At 44.9% G+C, this 22,661-nt stretch overlaps 1 protein-coding gene across 7 annotated transcripts in view; it reads left to right on the forward strand.

Moving 5' to 3' along the window:
* mecom (MDS1 and EVI1 complex locus) overlaps positions 1 to 22,661 on the forward strand; it is a 124,916-nt gene that overhangs the window by 42,267 nt on the left and 59,988 nt on the right. The gene's annotated exons all lie outside the window — the stretch shown is intronic.

Raw genomic sequence — 22,661 nt, forward strand, 5'->3', positions numbered from 1 at the left:
GGGAAGAGAAATTGTCTAAACCACCAGTTAGAGTATGAACATGAAAATTGCAATTATAAGGTTTTTTTGCAACACGAAGAAGCATATAGAATATGTTCATGAGTGAGGGTGTTCCTTAGCAGCTATACATTACAGTGTTCACATCAATCCTTTTTTTTTTTCTTCCCATGTCGTCATGTTCACATTTAGCCCAGTGACCACAAGGCTGGAGTTGCAGTTTGTTGCCCAATGATGTAATGTTAGCTCAGTGCCATTGAATGGGAGCCGAGGTTATGCTCTTAACTCAATTAAAATGAAAAGCTATAAATCCTATTTTCATCCTGGTTAGGGACCCATTGCGGCCATTGGCAAATCACATATTGGTCGGCCGACGCAAAAAATCGAAGGCAGGGTCACAGGACAAGGTCAAAGGTTAGGCGCGGTCTCCGTCAGTGTCAGGCCAGTTTGATTTTATGGAGCGGGAGGAAGGGTATGGCCGAGTATCAGCTTCGTTTAGCCTCTTGAATCTGATCTTCTCTAATTTGGATTAGAGGATTTAGTCCTTCATATTCAGTCTTTTGCCTTTGTCCTTTTGTAGGACATAACCAACAGCCAGTTCAATAAAGCTTCCCTTATCTCAGAAGAATCTCCTTTATCCCTAAATCCATTTTAATAATGTGCCTTAATGCTGACAAAAAATGTCAACATCCACCTCAAATATATAGTTTGGGATTTGGACTGCTGCTTCTGGGTTTGCATCATAGAGAATGATTGCGGACCGTCAGTTCTGACTCAGTGGTTTTGGCTCAGACCGCATTGAAATAAATGTATATCTTTTTTCACACTTGGACTACTACTTCCACTATTTCTCCCAACTTCTCTTTCATTATCTACGGCCAACTCAGATGTAAAATAAAAATTACAGTGATTCGAGAAAACCCAATTTTTATGGCCAAATTCTCACAACACCGCATCTTAATATGATTGAAAAAAAAGTCTCTGTCCCTCCCAAAGAGATTTATGGTCGGTTGAACAAGCACTCTGGGTTATTCTTTTTCCCAAGGATGGAAAGAAAAAGAGGTTTCATGAATTTTAATCTGGGAGTAATTTATGTGAATCTTGAATAATAATATGTATTTAAAAAGCTGAACAGCTGGGAGTGCGTATGTGTGCGCCTCTCTCTTGCTCTGTCCGTGTGTGTGTGTGTGTGTGTGTGTGAGGATGGTGGGGGGGATAGAGGGGAAAGATGGGATCCTTGCAAGGCAGCACTGTATCACAATGTTTAATTACCACCCTGACAGCAAGCCATAACTCTTTCCATTAAGTAAATAAGTTGTAAAGAATTTATGATGAAATGCCACATTATTCAGAATGGATATTCAGTGATGACATCCTTCTGCATTAAATATGGTAAATGCCATTAAGCCCTCCTGACCCCCCCCCCCCCTCCCCCCTCCCTCCCATGCCCACCAGTTTACCATCTCTCGCCCATTGCTCATACCCCGCCCCCTCCCCTGCTTGCAAATCGTCAATATGCCAATAAGCCTGCGAACAGTCTGTAAAAATAAAATTGATTTGGTAAATGTGAGTTAAGATAGATATGTTTGCTTTCATCATCAATTCCGCGCGTGGCGGCGAGGTGATGTCACCGACCGGGGAGCGATAAAGTGGCACTCCCATATGGAGCATTTGATGAAGGGCCCTGAGCGGCCCAGGCCAGTGGTGACAGACTGGGGGAAGTTTGTCACCATGGAGGCCACCGCTCCTCAGCACCATCACCATAAATTCGGGGGCTTTATTCATAAAGGGGACAAATGAGTTATGAGATCCACGATGCTTTATGAATACAGGAATGGTGACTTATGGGAAAGATAGCTTCTGTAAATAAGAGGTAGAGAGGGAACAGTGAAGGGTCTGTCAGACGGGGACGCTCACCTACAGTGTCGAATGCAACCGCAGTGCTGACGGTGGACCAGTGTGTGTGTGTGTGTCTTGGTGTGTGTGCATGTAAGTCTATCAGTAGATTGCCTTTGCCTCAAACTGGAGGAAATGGTTATGGGTCACTTAAGGAGTAATTGTTGAGCAGGGAAGAGAGATATAAAATATACATGTGTCCTACATGTTGGCGTTATATTGAATTGTTTCTCTCGAGATTTCACTAAAAACTAGAACATGCAAGATTTACTTTTCTAATTTCCTCCTATAAGCCCAACCTTTGTGATAATCACAATTAAGGTCACTAATTTCACATGTAAAATAGATGAATATCAAATTCCCAATATAAAAGAAAGAGTTTGGTATTAAATCTAAATGGCATCAAAGGCTGAATTGAAAGTGAATCGACCTTATGACCCTAATAGGGCCTACCAGAGTAGACTGATGATCCTTTATTTAAAGGAAACTATTTCTATTTACCACACTTTATTCATTCAGGAAATTCAGAAAATATGAGGTTTAATACTGAATTTATTTCACCGGGACTTATTTAATACTTTCACATAGAAAATAAAAGGGAGTGCCAACTATTGCACATTAGTCATAGGATAAGGATGAGGTGACAGCATTTGCATGTATTTCTTTCATTGCTTCCTTGAAAATACTCTTAACGCCTGGATGCCCACCAGTCCATATTCTGCTGTCTCTCTCTCTGAGTTGTTAGGCACATTCAAATTCAAACTCCATTTGTGTCCGTCCTCTTCTCGGCAGGAGCAACAATAAGACAGAGAGTTAGAATCCAGGAGAGAGTTATCCAGCACTCAATGAGCCTTTGGGCTCACCCAAACTCACAGCCCCACGGGATTATTGGTCCTGGATTTAGAAAGCTGGGTGCCCCCCGCTGTCAGAGCAATGGGCGGAGCAGGTTAGGGGTGCGAGAAGGGGTGGGATAGTGAGCAGGGCGGGACAGGGGCTCTTAGGGCTTTTGTGCACCTCTTGAGTGAGAGGCGGAGGTGGAGGTGGAGGCAATAGCCTTGGCGGTAGTGGTGGCGGTGGGGAGGTGTTGAAGGAGATTAACAGTGCGAGTGAATGGGAATTGAGGATTAGTTTGCTGGGCAGGGCCTTTCCTGGCTCAGCCTGTCTCCTGAGCCTCCTGGTCGTGAGAGGATGGGAGGAGAAAGCTGAGGCCTGGCTAGTCCAAGGCCCTGGATGGGGTTGTTGAGGCCCATCTTTTAAGCAGGTGAAAACTGTGCATTTCTAATTATTTTCTGAGGATGTATAAAATAGTCAGCCTTGTTCTGAGATTACATATGGATTAATCAGCTGTGTCAGCTGCAGTGTGAGAACCAAATATGGTGTGATTTCATATAAAAATGACCTACCAGGAGTCAGTTCAGCTCCTGTTTTCCATCAGTCCATGATGGGTCATGTTTACGTGCCATGCAACAGTAGCGTGTTTATGGTGGTACCATTTTTGTCTTTCTTTGCAAGCAGACTGAACTCTAGGGACGGTTTTGTGTGTATTTTGTGTGTCTTGCGTGTGAGTTGGCGCATGTGTGTGAGTGCGTATTGAGGGCGTTTCTAAAGGGCGTGTTTTTTTGTGCAAGGATAAGCTGCTGTCCTGAATGAATGCAGATGTCTCTGGCTGGCTGTCCGCCTGTCCCCTGTGTACTGACGGGCTGTCACCTCTCTCTGTCACAGGGAGAAAGAGCCACTCTGAGTTCTGGCCAAAAGCCCCTTAATCCCTGAGCCCCTGCCACATCCCATCCACTGTCAGCAGAGATGGCCCTGCCCACAGCAGTGCTTAGAAAGGCAGGCGCTAGGGATGAACCCCTCTGTCACTCACGTACCTCTCAATGGACACACATCTTCACATTTTCACACACACACACACACACACACACACACACACACACCAGTCCACATGTTCACACCCACATACACACATATAGTTTTTCAAAATGCAATGTGAAAAAGTCCTGCTTTTGCAATGGCAACGTGAATGGCGGTTGTCACCGCATTGTGCTGCATGAACACAACGGCTGCACTCACATCATTGTGAGACCTGTTTTCTCTCATGAGAGGAGCACCGACTTGCTGCTCAGACACTGTGTGTAATAATGAGCAACCCGTTCACAGCTTACACGTGGGTCTCATTGGCACTTAATGAATTGTTTCGAAGACAATAAACACTATTAAATGCCGTTGTGTGTGAACAGACAGTTTGAGGAGGGAAATATGTCATCATGTAGACAGAATGTTCTGGGCAAAAGACTTCAGGACTGTTTTTGTATCCGATGAGTGCTGCACTTTGCAAATCCTTTAATTATACCTTCTTAAATACATTGCAGTTACAGTTAAGCTACCACGTTTTGTTGTGTACCACGTTCTTGTAGAGTAAGACTAGGTCTGGGGATGGAAAGTAAGGTAAGTTGATGGGGCCTGTGGTTAGGTCATATTTGGAACATGGTGTTGGCTTTCTCTAGGTCTGGCTCTAAACCAATGACCGACTCTCAGGAAGAATGGCCAGTCAATTAGTTATTGACATGGATCAGTCACAATCTGGTAACTACGCTAAGATAAATGAGAGGACAGCTTTGATCCAAACCTCCAGGTCCATTGTTTTCAGCAACAAATCAGTTAAGTTTCTGATGTAAATGGTGGAGACAGAGATATTAACAGAAACACAAGCAGACACTATCACAACACATATTTACTCTTCAATTTGATCAAACTAATGTATTATATGGCTCTCTGTTATTCAGCAATTCTCACTGGTCATTATCCTATATAATATACGAATATAATGACCACTGAACTTGATAACAGACTGGTTATCCCGGCAACAATAAGCTTTACATAGTTTAGCTACTGTAGTTTAGCTACTTTGTATCACTACGCCAACAGTTTCTAGCTGCCTGCCAGCATTCCTAACTAACAACAAATTAGCATCTCTTCTACATGTTAGCATTGCCTTGTTGTTACCTGATAAGATGTGACTATTTAACTCTGAATAAACTATAGCTTGGTTTGTCTATTCTACCATTAGGACTATTTTTCTCATGGAGGCTTATCATTAGTAATAATTTAGTTTAAAATCAATATACTGTGTGAAATTATTTATTTCTTTAATAAGTGGCTTTAGAATAACATGCATACTGTTTATTCCATGATAATCACCTGCTGACAATTCATTATCTCTTCAGTACATATGTAACAACAGATAGTCATGGCAAATCTCCCACAGCTTCAGGCGATTTGGCTACTTAGAATATCAGATACCGCATCAATCTAATCGCCACATGAATGCTGTAACTGCAGTCAGTACAAGTTTCCATTCACTGCCTATTCAAGAAGTATAGTATAGTATCGTTTGTATTTAAATCTCTAAATATACTTACATATCTTAGTGCTTTGATAATAAATAGAAGTTCATATGTTGAATTGACTGGATTAAATTAACAGCAGTCATAGTGAGTAAACTGCATGAGTTTCCTGCTTCCAGCCATGTGGGACTGTGTCTGCTTTTGTCTCTCCAGCTTTCTGCGGGAGTGATGAGCTCTGTGCCAGGATAACTACTGCATGATTGTCTTGGTTGGAAATGATGTCTATACAAAACACAAAGACAAAACACGCTAGGGGTCTGTCTCCCTGTCGGTAATCCCTGTCTAATCTGCTGTGTTTGTGGTGGGAGGGTTGTGTTTTTATTGGCATTCTAATCTCATGCGAGAGGCCTATAGGGAGGGTGATGCACGTTCATAAACGTGCATAAAAGAGAGAGAAAGAAGCGAGAGGAATTCCATTACATCAGTGAAAAATCCCCCACTTTATCTGCAGACAACTGCTCTCCCAGTCAAAAAAAAAAACTTAGCAAATTTCTGATTTCCCCTTTGGTCTTGAATGCTGCATCCCCCTACCACCACCACCATCCCCCACCCCCCCTTTTTTTCCCTCTCTGTCTGAGTTCCCAGCAGGGAGGGGAAGCTAGGTTAACTAAATGAACAAAGTCAGAGTGAATTGCAGAAGGACAAAGGCGGGCATGAGCGGGGGCTGTGCCACTAGGAAGGTGTAGCCAGCCGCACAATACCAGGTGAAGGAGGATCTCATTAGGGGTTCATCCAAAGCAGGGCAAAGGTCTCGGGCCTTATTAGATCTTAGGAGAATGGAGGGACTTGTTTGGCTGAAGTAGGCGGTCGGGAAAAGGAGGACCGGGTAAAGGAGGAGTTCACCTGTTAGAATAGCGCAGAGGGGGGTCTGTGTTTCTCTGTTTCTCCCCCCACATTCAACATCGACCAGTTCGGATGCTGCAACCAACCCAGAACAAAACGCTCCACCACCTGAAAGCTCATGGTGGGAGTAACAACACACTCTCCCAACCATCTCTACCGGAAAATAAGGGAGGCTGATCTGATCGGAAATTCACACGGGGGCCGAACCCAATAAGGTGATGACAAACGTCTAGACTGCTACAGACATAATACAATTTATATGCAGGTGCATTGACTCACTGGACGGATATAAATGCTACTGCCTTGTAAGACACATTTACATCATCTATCTGCAGCTGTTAAAGCGCTCTGAGTATTCCCTTAGGGTAGATGCACAGAGAGGAGGCTTCAAAGTCACGGTCGAACCTACTGTGATAGAGATGTTTCTGCTGTATTAATGATTTACAGAGGAGAACAGTAGCAGAAGACATTTTTTAATTTGGTATTGCACGCTATACTTTTTTACCACATTATTATGAAAGGAGTGTGAGGAATGTTCTTGCTGGAGGGCCACTAACTCCTCCCAGGTTATGGTCATTTGAATCAAACGCGTTGTCAGCTCTGCATGAAGAAAAGTGCTGTTTATATGCATGCACATACCTAATCACACACACACACACACAGTTGGAATGGGTATGCCTTTTCACATTTACCCAAAAGCAAACACAAGCCACGGATTCCTCTCTCAAACACACGCACGCACGCACGCACACACACACACACACACACACACACACACACACACACACACACACACACACACACACACACACACACACACGCACACACTGACACACACACACACACACACACACACACACACACAAAACCCCCTGCACTCTGCACAGACAGGAGTGAAAATGAGGGGACCCCTAAACAGCATACAGGAAACAGAGGTGATGGATTCCGTGTGCGGGGCCACAGAACTGGGCTCATAGATACCTTATCTAGGGGGATTGATAGGGGAGGGGCCTCTCCTTAAAACACACAACTGATTGTTTCCAAATGTCTTCCCAATGGGGAGGGTTACAAAGAGGGAAAGACGGAGACTCAGGGGCAAAGTTTGCAAGCATTTTATTGGTTCGGTCCATGGAAACGAGAGAGGGAATGGCAACACTGCCCCGGCTTTCCTGCCCCAAGTTGCTGCTAGTGCTTAACTACCAGTCAGATCGCATTACGCAGGCAGTAAATCTAAGTACCGGTTAACGCAAATAATCAAGAGCTAATACTGCTCTACAAAACCACTTTCTCTGTGTCTGTGGTCAGAGCTGTGCAAACACACACAAGCCAAGACCCTCCGTCCTATATGCCGCTGCCAGACTTTTTGTCACTCTTACACGTTATAACCTACATGCTGTCATATTCTCCATATAGTCATGTATCCGTTTATATCTGGATATGTGTGTGTATGTGAGCATGTGAGCATGTGTAAAGGAACAACACTACTTTTGAGAGTTCTTGCTCTCTCTCACTCCCTCTCTTCTGTCTCTGTGCTATGGTTCAAAGGGTAATGGGACGGTGCAATCTGGTTTGAGAGCTTATTACTGGGTTAAGCGCTAAAAAATGCAGGCCGGGCCATATTCAGCACGGTAACACCGTAGACCTCTTCCAATTACTCCATATTGCCGCTCCAATTAGAGTGGAGCAGGTCCAAGACCAGAGCTGAGAGCTGCCAGGTTTAGAGAGAGAGAAAGCAGAGGCCCCGGGTGGCAGTAATGAGGTCTTAACCCCGACTTTGCTCTATTATGTCATAATGCTTTAATTCAAGCCACATGATAGGCTGCTGTGTGCGCTTATGTTATTGGAAAGTCAATATTTGTGAGCTGGGCCTGTCTGTTCCCTTCCAATGTGGCCTGGGATGAAGCGCAACAAGCCAGTGATCGCTGTGCAACAAGATTGGCAGTAAGAAGGTGTTGCACATGATGTGATGGCATCCCGCTTCTTGATACAAATTGTTAAATGTAAACATACCACTTTGCTGTCAATGTGTTAGTGTAGCAGCAGAAATATTAATGTTCAAGTTATTAGTCTTCCTCACATACGCCGCTCACACCTGCGAATCACAACGGCCATCACTTTCCTATCAAAAGCTTTCCTCACTTACACCAAGTGCCCGTTAAATGGTGTTGTATTTGTGAATAGTTTGTACAGTGTTTGAAGGTCACATTTTAAATTAGAGTGGCTCTTGTATTTAATGAGGTTAATTACCATGGTAATACCCTAGAAATCACACCCCATTCAATAATTGTTTTGTAATTGCTTTTAGGTTGCATAATAATGATACAGTTCATCAATTTCTGTCATTACATAATTACAAAAAGGAGTTGTTTAATTATATTCCCTAATAAACTTGCAATTATGTTAAAATTTAATGGGACATGAGAGTTAAGTGGTATCTTTGAACGAATAAATTGCCTTAAAAGAATTTTGCAGTTCTAGCAATCTGAGAATAATTTGTAACTTTAAAAAGAAAGTTAGCTTAAGGCATTCTTCTTAAATAAATGTACATAATAATGGCTACATCACACAACAGTCACTAGCATGGAGTATTCCCTCTGGGATTGCACTGTAGTCTCCATATGCTGCAGATCAGGCTTCCATCATGTTCTGCAGAGTTACATTTCTTGTTTACACTCCCACTGACTCCAGGAATGTTATTCTAACTATGTTACAGCAGCGTTTGCAGGGTATCTTTTTCATACAAAGCATTGTTCATTGTTTAAAGCTATAAATTGAGCAATAAAGAGCAAATGCTTATTGGACATATTGGATTCGATGTCCAGCATACTGTGTGTGATACATGTGTTTTGCATTATATTTCTCTAAACCTAAGCTTGGAGTACAAGATTGAACTCGACAGATGTCAGTCACCTTGAAATTCACAGATGAATGCAGCTCACTCATGCGAAGACGGTGGAAAGGAGATGGTGTTTTGCCACCTAAGAGGGAATCACGGTGGAGAGGGGAGTGGCTAGGATGAGAATGTGAGTTAAAACGTCTTTATGCGCGGCAACTGAGGGGACCGAATGTGAGAAGATAGGATAGGCAAAACTAGACAACCAGACGTGGTGAAAACAAGAGTGATAGATGAGGCAGGAGAGAAACAAAGACAGATAAAGGGGAGAGAAGAGTACAAGGGAGAGAGAAAATCAGTCAAAGTGAATGAAAGTGAGGCAGTATGAGTGAAAGAGGTGGAGGGAGAACTCGTTGTCCTGTCTCTTGTACGTGCCGGGGGGGACAGATTTCCCAGTGGAGTGTTCCCAAGTGTCCCCCTGCAGTCTGTAATAGGATTTTCCAAGCTACAGCTGTTAGTCTGTGAGGGAACTTTGTTCGTGGGCGCTCAAAGATAAGAGTTAATGCAGGCCGAAGGTTCCGCCACTACATACGGCGCTCTGGGAGGCTGCGCTGCTCCCTCCTTATTGGCCCATGTTGTCAGCACCAATCTGTCACAAAGGATTTCTTTTTGTAAAACTCAATGGCCATTTCTGACATCTCCAACAAACTAATTGTTGTCTCCAGTCCTGGCAAAGCCCTGTGAAGTCTTAACGAGTTAGCGTCTGATAAGAAAAAAAAAATCATGCAAAATCAATTTCTCAGCCAATTACACATTGCTGTTGGCGTGTAACAAAACCACTAAAGAGAAGAGGAGAGGAGAGGAGAGGAGAGGAGAGGATGCCAAAACAGACCAAGCCGGCGTCTCTGAGAACAGGGTACGGGTCATCCGTGTTCCCTTCTCCAATTGCTCTCTTTCTTCAGGCAGTTTAATGGCTGCTTCCCTTCACTCCGAGCCACTTTATGACAGGCATTGTGATGTCTTTAGAGTTCTGGGCAGCTTCTGATTGGACCACGCAGTGCTCGTCTCTGGCCCTGAGTGACAGTGGGACCAGGTCCAACCGCCACCCAGGACACAGAGCCATAAATCATCCTGCTGGCACCGGGCACCACTTCCTGAACAGCTACCAGTTCCTGCAGGGGACAAAAAGGCCTTTGTGGGCTTTCAGCAGCCAGAATATCTCCTCTTCAGGATTCAGAGGTTTATGAGCGATACAGAGTGAGGCAGAGGGGGAGAGAAAGACAGAGAGAGAGAGAGAGAGAGAGAGAGAGAGAGAGAGAGAGAGAGAGAGAGAGAGAGAGAGAGAGAGAGAGAGAGTTAGAGTTAGAGTTATTAAGTAAGTGTAATAAGGGTATGACTAAGCTACTGCTAATAGCTACTGAACACCTGTTGAACAGCAGGTCCTTATGAAAACAACTATTGTTTGTTTATATATATGTTGCCCTGGTTACTTCCCATTAACGCCACTTCACTCAGATAAAGTCATCAACCCTCACTTACTGTAGGAGCCCAACTTGGCGCTTTCACCACTGTGAATGTGAGGAACCAGACTGCCAGAGCTGTGGCGGCCCTCGCCAAAGGTGGCCTCCCTCCACCCCTCCGTGCCCCCCTCCCTCCTTTGCATTCCTCATTTTCACCAGTCTCCGTCCTCCGTGTGTGTTTGGATGGCTCCACCTCAGTGTCAGACTGTGAAGGACGGCTGTTTTCCTTACAGGCCAGATCAAGACAGGAGATTGGCCCCAGGGGGCCCGAGGATGTGAAGCTTCTGACACGTCGCGTAAATCTAGGGTGTCCCATCTCCACTGGTCGATCTGTGCAGCGCAATGAGAACACCAATGAGGCGTGAGGATGAACATTCCTCAGGCCGTTCACACACACAAACCCCTGGGTTTTCCTTGCAGAATAATACTTAGCTGGCCCCATATTTCTGACTCGTGAGCTATCCACCTCAGCAAAAAGTCTGTCTTTCACCCCTAGTGAAATAGGTCCCCAAACCCCAGCCTTTAAGCCATAAAACCTTTCACAGGAAGGCTGCTTACTTAGTGCACTGTCTCATGTTTGTGTTAAATGATGAATATGAAATCATGTGTTATTTCAGCGTCTATGAGAGGCAGTTACAAACTGTCTATGTTGATATACTTAATTCCCATAATCCACTGCCATGTTTCTGTCTCAGTCCAACAGCATGGATCTGGCAAAGCTCCGCAAACACAAGCAGACCATCTCACACATCTACACACATTCACACATTACTCCTACATACTGCTTCATAGACCTTCTGCACAAGTTTGCCGTGACAGGAAAGAGGAAGAAAAATAAGTTATGCTTATTAGCTGCAGAGTACTAGTTATTTACTGCTAGTGCTAAAACTCAAAGCTCTTAATTAAATAAATCTCAAGTATCTAGAGTGATAATATTTGTTTCTCTATAGGTTACGTGAGCTTATACATGTGTGTACTTTGTAGGACAGACACGGGCACTTACACATTCTTATTGCTTGTCATACATATGGACCAGTGAGATAGACTGAATAGTAGACTGACCAACCGACAAGCACCGATACGCAGGCTGGATGCGGTCCCCTTCCTCTCCTCTCCTCACCCAGCCAGCCACGTTAGCCACGTTACCCAGATTTTTCACCCAAATGGAAATGCAGCCTGTCACTTCCACGCAGCCTCCAACCGCTCTGTCTGTCCAATCCGTCACAGCGTGCCGGCGGCCGCGCAAATAGGCCTGCCACTCTCACTGTCATCTGAGTAACGGATGTCCCGTCGTTACCACTGGGTGGGACCAGGCAGCACTCAGGTCCACTCTCGCTCCTCCTCATTTTTCTCCCTCCTCCTCCTTCTCCTCCTCCTCCTCCTCACACAATCTCATCCCAGTGATGAGCCTTTTGGACCTCTTTATGACTTTAAAGGTGCATGTGTGTTTGACGGTGCCTCCCGAGAACACAGGCATGCATATTTGTTTCTCTGTATGTGCTGGCAATGCAACCCCCAACCTCAAACCCCCACTCCATGTCCCAATCTCCCATCAAGACTCAAAAGCAGTGGTATAATGGGAGAGGAGGGGGGGAAATAAATTGTGTCCTGGACTGGTAACCTAACAGCCATCATAAATAATGTAGACCTATTTGAAGGGGAAGATGGGGCATTAGAAGCTATTTACACTGCAGGAGCCCTACTATCGATCAGCACGGGACGTCCCATAGATAAGAATGGGATGATGTCATGGTTATTTATGGTGATTCCCGATGGTAAGGCTACAAAGGGATTTCGGGGCGACAGCACCATCAGTTTTTTGGGGGTGCAGGGGGTGGGGTGGTGTTGGTGGGGAGGGGAGGGGAGGGGAGGGGGTATGATGCATTCTGGCATCAACAGAACAATCACCAGGAAGCACAGTAGCTGAGGGACGCAGAGGTGTTAAAGGAGCATGCATCTGGCGTACACGTGACATGCCCACACACACACACACACACACACACTGAGAACCAATGGGCCAAACAATACATATACTACATAACCACATAGTTCCAACACAAATGCCCCCGGTGGGATTAAAAGATAAAATTGGTGAGAAGAGACGACTCAGAGGAGGGGGACAGGTCATCGCTGTCTCCTCACCCAACGTTCTTATTCAGAGTTTAGACGGAGTTTAGTCTCACTCAGAGTTTAGACAGAGTTTAGTCTTATTCAGAGTTTAGACATGTAGGAGTTATTATAAGTGTGCACCTCCAGATGGATTTTTACTTTATTTTATATTTATTCTAATGTGATCACAGGAACGTTCAATGTGCATCAATGCATATTAGTCCACTTTGACTGTTGTCCAGTTTTGGGTTGAATTAAGGCAGGTGCTTGTCTTGAAAGGGGACAAAGAAAGATGAAAACTGCGAAGCTGTAAAAGACAAATTAACTAAAGATCAAATAACTTTGATTTGTAATTTATCAGCAAAATGAGGCAACTAACGGACCTTGAAAGAGACCAAATCATGTGTGCATAAATAGTTTGTGCTCACCAAAATGAACAACAGAGGGTTGACAGATAAATATATCGGTTACTGAAAATCTGCATTTCTGTGTGCAATAGTAATTATTGTTTCATCCTCTGATCTAGTGTGATTCTTTATTTCTCTAAAGATATAATCACTTAAGTGTTGCCATTGCAGTCGGTGATTATTTAAAAATGTGCCGTATTAACAGTGTAGGGAAGCACATACATACAGAACTTACAAACACATTTAGTTTGCAGTAAGCTTTATAAATGGTCAAAGATGGAGAGACCAGAATAAAAGGGTCCTGGAGCTGAGGGAGTTGTGGTGGGGCAGTGGAGGAGGAGAGCTGGAGGGGAGGGAAAGTTGGCACGACTCCACAGTGTTTTCTGTCACTGGCCCCTGGAGCAGGAACATTATTGTGAATATTAGTTCAGAACTTCTGGCACCCATCCAGACATCGGCCTCTGTGCAGGGGGGTTAGCAGCAGGGTTCGAGCCCCATCTCACACACACACACACACACACACCACTACTGCCATTAACTACCAACCCCCTCCTCATTTCTGCGACGCAGTGGAGACAAGAAAGGCTCCACAACACCAAGATGTGTGGAGACTGAAGTCCTGCCCAGCCCTGATAACAAGTCCCAGCTTTTAAAAAGAAGGAAAACACATTGTGGTTGTTTGATGTCCCCCCCTTATCTCTGGTAACTTTAAATACTTAAGAGTTTCTCCACTGAGATCAAATTCAGTAATTAATCTGCTAGCGTTTTATGAATTATTATTGAGAGAAACACAAAAGCTCACAGCTGAGTGAGTGTGCCAGTAGAGTTTTCTGGCAGGCGTCTTTCATGTGGAGTGGAGAGAGGGAAGTCTGGAGAAGTGTGATGTACTCTTTTACAGACTTACTTAGCTTCATCACAGTAACTTTGTTTTCAGATGAGTTGTGAGAAAGTGTAATCGCAATTTATCAATTTGTGTATCTTTGCAAAAGGGGCGTTATATACAGGAAGTTGTATTATCTTGTTGTCTCTCAGGGGTGAAGTTCGGATCGTTGTACAATCTCTGAGAAAAGAGAATGTCAGTTTAAATTGTTTTGTTTAAAATAAATTTGCTTTCAGACTGAATATGCCCGGCTCAGAGATTGGGAGAGATAAATCATCAATTAAATCATTCATTCTTCACAAGTGAGAGGACTAAACACGATGATGCCACTTGAAAGGGACGAGAGCACCCTGGCACAGAGCAGAATAGCAGAGAAACAAAAAGAGGCTGAAGTAGGAGCTGGGAGCGGTGGGACGGGCACCTCCCTTCTAGGCGAGGAGGAGGAGGAGGAGGAGGGTGCAGGGTCTATTCAAGAGGAACAAGGAGACACAATGCTCCAGGGTCAATGCTGGGTCAGCAAAGTCCATGAACTGCATGCGCTTGGGTACAAGTGCTGGCAGGCAGGAGTCAGCCACAGACTATGGAAGAACAGACAGGTAATCCATTAGCAATAGTGATTAGGATTTGTAATGGCAGATGAATGCAATACAGAAAGTTGCTTTCATGCTTAGTCAATAACTTTACTGTTTTTCAGCTGCATGTGCCAACACCAATACCAGTACCAAGGGGTAACAGAGTGTGTGTGTGTAACTGTGTTACAGTAACCCTACCAGTGCCTCTGGGTTCTTTGTAATTAGATTTCAGTTACTGGCCTGATGGAAATTGTGTCTCACTCATAAACGTTAATAAAAGTAATATTACATTTTCCTAATTTACTAATTTGATGTATGGATGGAAAGGGTTAAAGTGTAAAATGTTCACAAAGCCTAAATGCTGTAAAGTGGAGCTATGTCATTGGTCTATCTGCAGTGTCAGATAGACCAATGACATGTGATTTGACCCAATTAAGATTCTTCTTCAACGCACTTGTCCACATCCCACTAGTGGTAAAAGACCTCTTTCCTGTCACTGCTTAAAGTGAGAGCAGCTCAACCTCAGTGTGCAGTGACACCAGGAGACATGAACTGTCCATAGAGGAAATACTGCCCATGTTACTGAAGGACTCAATGTCAAAGACAATATTTGAGTGAGATTCCAGTGGTGGGAATGATTGATCTACCTTTTCCAAAGTACTAAGAGAGATAAGTATTTACTTTTGTTACAAACCTATACAATCTATGTGTGTCTGCCTGCGCACACACACTCATGGTTGTATGTCATTGTGTATGTGTAAGGGTGTGACTTTTAGGACTGAAGACGTTTCAGGGATTTGTTAAGATCTTTTGACACAGTCACCCTAAAGGTCACATCTATGAGCATATCTCTTTGACCTTTTGACTGTGACCCCCCCCCCCCCCCAACCTGCCAGCAGGGCTCTGAGATGCGTTACCATGGCAACGAGCAACCAGTGGGTCAGTGAGGGGACAGATGAGATGATAGCGTATATAGGATATATAGTTGTGCGGTACACAATTAATCTTGCAAGAACACACACACATACTGTATCTGCGCATGCATACAACACGTACAGCGTTTACCAACATGTGTGTATACCAGGTTACTATTTGTCGTCATCATCAGCGCTCTCATTAACGAAGGGCAATCTGAGGTCTCTGCTGCACTTAGCCCATTAAAAAGACAAACACCCCCCCCCCCCACCTCCAAACAGTCCCAATGAGGATGAGTCGCCGGGTGCTGCAGCCCCATCCCTGCCTGAGGGGGGGATGAGGGCAGTTGGGGGGGGGGGGTTATGTCTCTCGCCCCCCTTTTGTTAAGAGTAGCCCCTGTAATAAATCTGGATCTGGTAAATAGCCCATGAATAAAAGGAGATTTTATCCTTAGTGGCACAGGGAAGATTTAGTGGGCAGAGGCAGCGTCGCCTCTCTTCTGAACAACTACAAAGTGGTCACTCAGCGAGCCTTAAGAGGTATAAAAAGCCTGTGGTAGTTCATTAAATCTCCAGCATGAAGATGGGACCACTGTGGAGGTGATTTATGGCGGTCAGGTGCATATATCCACGGTGGCACTCAGCCCCACCTCTCATCCTCTGTTTGTCCCAATGAGGAAATAACCGAGGCATGCTGCGCTATTTAACGACTGCATAGCTGGGAGACACGCAGAGACACGTAGAGACACGGGGGGACACTGGGGCAGAAAGAGAAGGAGCAAGAGAAGGAGCTGAAATTGGAGGACAAAACTGGGAACATGAGAGGAATTTAGGAGTTGTTTGTTGTGATACTGGGATCATTTTAAGTGTGTTTCCAGGTGGATGTGTTTGGCCTCATGAAGGGTCAAAGGTCAGTGCATGAGAATGACCCTGGCTGACTAACTGCCTGCTCAGTTTTGGTGTAGAACATAGAAGTGTGATTCTTTGTTTTCACCTTCAGAATCTTTATAAATGAATTCATCCTACTTCTGCTATTAAATATCTCAGTTATTAAAATGCATAAATACTGGAAATTATCTCACTATCACTTCTGTAAGATCACTTTCTGACTGACTGTGTGTATGGAGCTGCTTACTAGACCTTTAATGACCGTCTCCTTTACTTCTACAAATATAAGACGATACATGTTACACACACACGTGAACGCAAATCTCTGCTTCACTGTTACAACACCACCTTATTATTTTGTCTCTGACAAGCAGGAATTTGTAAGTCACACTTTCTCACCTTGGTGCCACTCGCTGCCGAGCCACTTAAGATGCAGAACATTAAATATTTGGTCTTAGATTCTTTCTCTGTGAAAAGCGATAGTGGCTTTTCACTCACTCCGCATTGTGTTTGCGCTGCACAAACACCAGCGCGGCGTGGACTAAAGCCGCGGCGGCGTCAGATAGAAAGTGCGCTGTGTGTCACTGTGATCTTACGGGGAGCAGCCACAAAGGAGTTTGATAATGCTGTCATGAATATGAGTCAGGCTGTGATTTGTGTGGAGGATGTGTCAGAGCTTATGAATGTTCGGGAGGGAGTCATATCTATTTTTGTTGCTGATTCAGAAGGTCATGTTCCCGTGAACAATCTGTGAGGAAAATCTGTTAATCTCTTCGCTTAAGGGCAGCATCAGGGCAGCTTAATGCTATTTACAAGGGGCGTATTGCACTATCACTCCCCATATTAGATGTGTCAGATTTAGCAAAGTCAACTGTTCTACTCCTTTTCCCTTATTTCCTTTCTTTCTTTCTTACTTACTTACTTTCCTCACTCAATGCTGAAGTCACCCTCTCCTCTCCTCTTTACCCTTCATCATCTTCTCTCCCTCAGATGTCGGTATGAAGATGTCAGGTCTGATCAGTGGAAGCTGGTGGCGTAATAGAGCCGTAATGAGAATAGATCTGCTGGCTGCCGGGCTATCTGCGTGTCCCGGCGTGCCGCTATGTTCAACCACTTATGAAAGACATGAGGGGGAGAGTGCGATGTGCTTTGCCCCTTAACACAAAGATAATATTCACTGTTTTATTCACCTCTCCTTGACAAATGACTATCATTAATCAGCAGCCAGAGAGCCTGTCCTGTGTGTGTGTGTGTGTGGGTGTCTGGTAAAAAATGGGGTTATAGGTGCAGAATCCAGCCAGCTTGCGCCTATACGGACATAAATAGAGGAGAATAGAATCTAGGAGGTCAAGCCAGAAAAGGAAAGGACCAAGGGATAGAATGTAGATAAAGTGAAGTGAGAGAGGGACAAGTGGGAGGGTAAGTAAATGGTGAGGTTAGCGGGCACAAAGGGCCGGTGTGAGGGCCGGTTGTTGGCCCTCTCAGTGGATGAGGTGGCAGAGAGAGAGGGCCCGAGGAGGGCCTTTGTGTGGATGAATGCGTCTCACTCTCCAATGTTATCACGATGGTGAGTCATTAATCACAGTCCTGACAAAATACACACCGACCAAGGATCACACACTCGGCCGCCAAGTGTACACGCGCGTACACGCACACGCATTTAACGCCGTGACGCACGAGCATCCAATCGTGTATGTGTGTGCGTGTTTGCGTTGCTCTCGACTTCACCTGCTCTGCTTCCACATACACACTCATCTCTTATGGACCTCTGCAGCCATTGCCAGATAGAAACTGGTGGAGTCATGAGGCTGAGTAAATACAAAGAGCTATTGGAAGAGGCCCAAAATGCAGCTTGGAGGGAATGTGTTCCTTTTGATTTATTTTCTGTTTCTTTTAACCGAAACGTCAAAGCGTGCCGTACATTACTACCTCGCAACACCTCACCTTTGCAGACAAACGACTTACGAAAAAAATTCTTTACAAAATCAAATTGCTGTAAGGGAGGTCTAAGTAGCTCGCTATGATAGCATTTGGCAGCCAGAAGCTGTGAGCTGTTGGCCTACAGAGCTGCTATCCTACACAGAGGCTTTACTCTGTGCGCTGGCTCACGGCCCTGCTCCTTCCCTCTGGCCTCAGTCTGGCCTCAGTCTGGGCCTGCTCGTCCCCGGTCCTGCCAAACCTCCACCGCATCCCCGGGGAGCATCTCCGAATCTCTGATGTGCGCCACTCTGCCGCGTTTTGCCAAGTACACACTCCAGCTGTCCAACCATATTCAGGCATGACCTGACAGGCACACTGCCCCAACTGTGAGCAGAGCCACCTCACTAACCCCCAAACACACTCACACACAACCTCCTCCTGTAACCTACTGCATTTCCTTTTTTCACCTCTCAAGGCCTTCTAATCTGTATCTTTCACTGTCTCTCATCTCACACTGCTTCACACACATACACACACACACACTGTCCAAACATACTCATTTGACACTGGCAGCCTTTCCACACTTGCTAATGCCAACAAATAACTTCATGTTGTGTTACATGTTGTAATAGTAAACACTCTTATTGTCATTTACAATTCTCCTAGACAATTTTCTGAACTTCTCAGTTATGTGCAGTGAGTTCTTTCCTTTGCATCCATCCCAGCTGAGGCAAAGGTCCCAGCTTTCCCATATGTTTTCTTCTCCTTTAAATTCACCCCAGAACAAACCAATATTACATCTTGAATACGGCTCGAAATATCTGTTTGTCTCATGCTGTTAAGTGCTCTGCTTGCATTTTGTTGCTTTGCAGGCACGCTGCTGCACAGCCAAGCCTGTTTTGGTAAAACAAAAACAAAAACAAATCTGCTAAGTATTTCTACTGTTTCCTAAATCTGTGAGATCCCAGAAGATCCCAGTAAGCCCAGGGAGGGTTAGCCCTGACAGGGATATGCCCACCAGGGAGCAGCCTCCTGCTGAAAGTAGCAGCAGCAGCTAGAATTGTTTAGATTTGAGAGACTGTGTGAGTTACTCTTGTCTCTAATAGGCAATATTACAGTCCCACCACACAGGGAGAAGCTATTCAGGTTGAAAGAGGGACAGGGAAAGACTAGGAGGGGTGGACATAGCCGACAAATGAAGGCAGAGTGAGATGTGAGGAGGACACAGGATGTTCTGTATGTATTTCATATATTTCTCTCTGTCCGTTCATCCATTTTGTTCTGCCGCTCCCGTGCTTCCCCCCCGTGCTAGCGTTTGTGTCCATCCGTCAGCCGGTGTCCTGAGAGGAATGCGCGGCCTCCACACATGAGAGCGTTTAACGAGGCAGTTGCTGTTGTGTTTAATAGTTTTAGTGATGATAATTGTGGGCTGCGTGATGGTTTGCTCGTTAAAGACGCTGCAGTCGGGCTGGATTTCCAGAGCTGTAATTGCAGCTTGTTGCAGTAACGCCAATCAGGAGCGTTCGGTCCGGCTCAGCGCCCATGTATCCTCACAATTTGACTAGTTTTGATTTTGGATAAAAACGACAACGACAAAAGAGCTACGGTGTTGAGACAGCTTGAACCGCAGAAGGACACTAAAATGATAATGTCTTTAAACGTCTTTTACTCCAAAACTTGCTTCCTCATTTTTTCTGAATTTGGTTTAGCATTAATGCTCCATGCTTTAGAGTTTGAGCATGAGCCAGGTTGAGCTGAGTGTGGAAGTGGAGGCTCTGATGTGGCCTCTCTCCCCCGCGTGGGGGTGCATGCAGCCGCACACGGCTAGTGTATAATTTAAGATTTCTGGTGAGCTAAATGGCACTCTAGTTCAATAGACATCAATATGGCCGCTTGTAAAAATGTGTCTCGGACCAGTTGGAGGCTGGTTGGCTTGTTAGGTACTGGGAGTGTTTGAGGCAGGTGGTGGAGGGCCAAGGCCAAGGTCCATATGGATCTGATCACAGAACAGTAGTGGCAGCTTATGGGGTTTTGTTGCTTTATTCCAGCACATGGTGTCTCTCCAGTTCCTTCAATTGGTAGCTTTGTTTTTGTGCAAGCCTGTGTGTGTGTGTGTGTGTGTGTGTGTGTGTGTGTGTGTATGTGTGTGTGTGTGTGTGTGTGTGTGTGTGTGTGTGTGTGCCTCCCCTTTCTGCCGTAGCTCACTGTGTGTGTGTCTTTTTGACTTTCTCCTGGTGTCACCCAGCCTCGCTCTCATTTGCGCTCAGATCTTTCAGTTATAATCTCTCTTCTATGTTTCTATTTCCAGTGTGCCTCATACATGTCTACGTCCTTATTTATAAACTGTCCGTTTTTTATGCCGTGTAGCCTACACATCTGCTTTGCTGGCAGTTTTGTGGAGAGGAAGCTAAGAACAAGTAACAAATGAAATATTCCTGCTTCTCAGACTGGCTGACTTTTAATCACAATGTCATGTTTTCAAATGAGTAAAATGAATCCCTTCTCCACTCTTTGTCTCTAACCTCAAATATTTACTGCTGGCGTTGTCTGTGCGGTGTGTGTGAGCGAGCAGGCAGGAGGAGGGCTGGAGAGACACAGCACACTGCAGAGTGTCTCAGCCAGGGAGGCAGATTCTGGCCTCAGCCTAACCCAGCCCTGAGGGCCCGAGTGTGTAGCCGAGCTGCTTAATTGAGATCTCAACGTGACATTGAGCGCTTGTAAATTACAATGTGTGAGCCAGACAAGCCAGAAGCCTTCATCTCAGCAGTATGTGTGTGTGTGTGTGTGTGTGTGTGTGTGTGTGTGTGTGTGTGTGTGTGTGTGTGTGTGTGTTTGTGCTTAGGAGTGCCTGCCTGCCTAGTAAAATCCATCTGCGTCACGATTCTCTATGAGCCTCTTTTTCTTGATACAGCCATTAAAAAGTGACTTAAATGTGTGTGTCAGCCAACATCCATCTACTTTCTATCCTAAAGAACCAATCCAGTCTTACAGCCCCAAACTACGCCATCAAATAACGCAGCCCACTTCTTCTTATTCCTCCACCCTTTACACTTTTTTAAAATGAAGAATGTAACACAGCTATGCAAGTTGGCAAACAACAAAGGAACTTCATATAATATGTTTGAAGAGTGTATCAGGGTTTCGCTTGCATGCTTGGAGTGATTAGTAGGTAGATTACATGCCCAGTGTGACATATCTACACACACTACTCTGATTTAAATGAAAACACTTGTATGCAGGTGCAGACGTGTACACAGACGCGCATACAAGTACAGAGACACAACACACAATCATACCACTTACACACACTAACCTGGTTACAAGAGAACCATACACACACGCACACGTACTCACATTAACCACAGGCACACATGCATGTATACAGACTTGTCAGTCAAGCAGTATGAGTGTTTATATTTAGAACTTGTAATGAGTGTGATGTCATTTCTCCATGCTCCTGAGAACAATCTGGCAATCTGGACACTGTCAATCACTCTGTGCCTCCAGGCATTAGTAGACCAAGGTGGGTTTGTGTGTGTGTGTGTGTGTGTGTGTGTGTGTGTGTGTGTGTGTGTGTGTGTGTGTGTGTGTGTGTGTGTGTGTGTGTGTGTGTGTGTGTATGTGTGTGTGTGGTGTGTGTGTGTGTGTGTGTATAGAAGGGGGTGAGTCTGGAGTATGTGTGTGTATTTGTGTGTGTTAGTTTAGTTTAGGGGTTTTGATGAGCCTCTCTTAACAAAGACTCAACATATGAGCTGCACATGGTGCCATATTTGAGGAATGGGCTTCATCATTCTCACCTCATCACCGCAGGGGCTGCACACTCACACACCCTAATGCACACACCCACACTGACCCACACTCTCACACGCGCTCAAATATCCGTACTTACGGCCCAGTCCACACGTTGAGAGGCATACCTTGTCATTCATACACACACACACACACACACGCTTATCCACAAACACCCACAGTGCCCTTTTCCCTCGGTGACCACTGGAATGGATGGAAATTTGTTTAGGTTTAGCATTTTTCCGATGCTGCAGCGGTCAGAAAATGTGTGGAGTCTTAATGGACACTCATGATACTGGCCCACTGTGTGTGTGCCAAAGGTGTGATTTCTTTCTTTGTCCGGGAGTTAATGAGTAACTCAAATATGAGGAAAAAGTGTTCCAGGAATGGGATATCTGACACCCTATTCATGTTTTGTCAACTACAAGCATCTGCTGTGTGAATCACATTCAAAACTCATTTATAACTTAGCCATTTGTGTCAACCTGCTCATTAGCATAACATAACTGTAATTACTAATGACTTCCTAGAAGTTACTTTACAAAGCTTCAGGCTAGAAGGAAGGAGGAAGCTTGTCAGTGGGACGGGGGGGACTACAAAGTGACCAGCCAAGCTTGGTGTCTGCGTCCTTGGTCTTTTTGTCAAGTGCATGTTAATGTATTAATGAAATGCAAAAGAGGGGGCAT

The sequence above is a fragment of the Genypterus blacodes genome, unplaced genomic scaffold (assembly GCF_046128005.1).
Source record: "Genypterus blacodes isolate CSIRO-AG114 ecotype Tasmania unplaced genomic scaffold, CSIRO-AGI_Gbla_v1 ptg000003l_1, whole genome shotgun sequence".
In the NCBI taxonomy this organism is placed as follows: Eukaryota; Metazoa; Chordata; class Actinopteri; order Ophidiiformes; family Ophidiidae; genus Genypterus; species Genypterus blacodes.